Source organism: Diaphorina citri, unplaced genomic scaffold (genome assembly GCF_000475195.1).
Source record: "Diaphorina citri unplaced genomic scaffold, Diaci psyllid genome assembly version 1.1 scaffold2290, whole genome shotgun sequence".
NCBI classification, from domain to species: Eukaryota; Metazoa; Arthropoda; class Insecta; order Hemiptera; family Psyllidae; genus Diaphorina; species Diaphorina citri.
Genome location: NW_007379714.1, coordinates 15,265 through 18,170, shown reverse-complemented (window position 1 = coordinate 18,170; position 2,906 = coordinate 15,265).

Genomic DNA, 2,906 nt, shown 5'->3' with positions numbered 1-2,906 from the left:
TATGGAATTTTATCCTCAATGTAATTTGAGAATTTGACAATAATAGTAGTAGCCTACTGCTGGAGTAAAGGGACTTTTCAGTCCTATGCGAGCAGTATAAATAAACACTATTATTATTATTACAACTGTAGATAAACTTCATGACTTGACTTAGACTCGAACCAGCAACCTCCAGATCCGAAGTCCAACACGTTAACCACAACACGACTGAAGTTGGTTCATCGACTTATTTTGAGGCTTCTATAATAAAGATGATTGTATCACCGCCGTTTTCAATTTTCCCCCAAAGCCTGATATTGTAAATTATCTTCTTTGTCATTCTCCCCAGCATCATGTGTTACATCCGCGGGGTCAACTACTGTCGCGTCGCGTTTGGGACATCCTCATGCTTCTACCCACCTCCCCTACCCTGGTACGCGGGTTCGAAACCCTGGGTGGCGAGAATTCTGTGAGTCTCGAACAGCTGATAGACCCCGCCTCCCCGCAGAAGCTTATGTACTCGCTCTGTATTGTGGAGTCCTTGAGTCGACCCTCGTCTTATCGACAAAAAGTAAGTTTTCCTTTTAAGACTGATTTTCAATAAAATAATGAGCAAAGGCGACGCTTGATTACAATACAAAACAGCCATATCGATCTCTTGCGAGATGTGGCCTTCTCAAGGAATTTGTAGATTATGATGCCAAGTAATTATGTAGATTACGCTTCCAGAATTCGCGGTCTTGAGCGGATTTTTGCCAGTTCTTGCCAACTACTCCTTTCAAATCTTTGTCCCATCGGTTGGGTGGTCTGCCTCTGGGTCTAACTAATTCTCTAGGACTCCATTCGTTTACTGTAAAATACGGTCGCGCTGCGCGCTCCCTATTAGCTGCATAGATATCAAACTAAAAACATAAACGAAACTCAAAATGTTGGTCGAGAGCGGAACATTTCTCTCCCGCAGTCTCTGCACTCTGTGTATTTCTAATGGAGATTTTAGCGATCAAAAATTGATCATATCTCAGGATCGGTTTAGATTTTCGCAAAATCCTTTCTTGTTGCACACCTAGACCATAAAAGGAATAGGTATGCCTACCAAATTTTAGCTTTCTAGGTGTTGTGGTTCTCGAGATAGAGCGATCAGTGTGTGAATATGAAATGTGAATGAGTGAGTGAATGGATCTTGTTCTTATAATATAAGATTTGGTTCCGAGTAGGTACCTGGACTACCTGGTACCTACAATAATGCGTACGAGTAACTATAATTAACTATACCTATTATACATATCTATACCTCCATAGGTACATATTTGATAAAACAGTAGCTACACCTAACACGCAAATTCCTGAAACCTTCTGACCCTGGCATCGCGTCATGACGTCACAACACACATCGAATATCGGGGAATACCCAACGTACGTCTTGAATAACCTTATAATCATTCAGATAAACTCGAGTAAAATCCCGCAAAGTAAAACCTTAGAGTAACCTTATGCTTGGTTATAAAAAGAAAGTTGTACTTTGTACTTAATAGGTGGGTACATATTAGGATTATTAGGTAAGTACTGTTCTTAAAAAAACCATGCAGAAATACCATGTTATTATAGAACACAAGACAAAAAATTGTCATAGGACGTACAAACTTACCTACCTACTACCACCTACTGAACATACAGGGTGTTTAAAAAAGTTGCCACCCCTAAAAACTCAAGAACCGTTTGGAATTCGGAAAAATCCGGGGAATACACATTAATGCGTTGCTCGGGGCATTTGATGTGACGTCATCGCCTACGGGAGCGTATGCCATGACGTCAAAGTTCACGATTTACCGGTATTTTTTTAATCGATTTATCTCCGGATCTAGAAGTCGTAGAAGAAAAAGAAAAATTCCGTTGGTCCTCATTTTTGCTCTATGACTTTGAAACATCACCCAAGTAAGCGCAACTGATCTATTAAATGTTATATTCTTCATCTCTACGTAATCATAATCAACTAATCACCTTGGTGACGTCAAAGTTCACGATTTACCGGTATTTTTTTAATCGATTTATCTCGGGATCTAGAAGTCGTAGAAGAAAAAGAAAAATTCCGTTAATCTTCATTTTTCCTGCTCTATGACTTTGAAACATCACCCAAGTGAGCGCAACTGATCTATTAAATGTTATATTCTTCATCTCTATGTAATCATAATCAACTAATCACCTTGGTAGCATAATTTTTATGGTGAAGGCACTCGCCTGGTAACCATGAGGACATGGGTTCCAATCTCAAACTCCTACTCTGGCTTTTTCCTATCCTATCTACGCTATCAAGACGATAAGACCTTAGAAGTTACAGGTCCCTCTATCAAACCTCTTAAAAGTAAAAATGTAATAGGTAAGTTCTTTAGAGGTAAATGCCTATATCCCCTTGGTCAGAGATATTCCAATAATAACTCTTTGATCAACTCACTACCCAGAGTAGGTACCTACCTAGCAAGTATTCTGTGAAGGCACGTATTAAACCCAGAATTTACCTAGTGACCAATGTGTATGTGACTAACTCATATTGTTCTTCTTGGGTGACGTGAGACTATAAAATAGGTAAATAGGTACCTAATACGAGATACAAACAGGTAAATAGGTACCTAATAAGGCGCTATTGTTTAATACTGCAATCGGTATTTCGCTACTACTACTACTCTATCCTATCTACGCTATCAAGACGATAAGACCTTAGAAGTTACAGGTCCCTCTATCAAACCTCTTAAAAGTAAAAATGTAATAGGTATGTTCTTTAGAGGTAAATGCCTATAACCTACCTATCTGTACACAAGTATTCCTTGCTTAGTTCAGGTAGTACCTAAGGATTATAATATGAATAGAAATATCTACGATGACTTGACTAGGACTCGAACCACCAACCTCCAGATCCGAAGTCCACGGCGCTA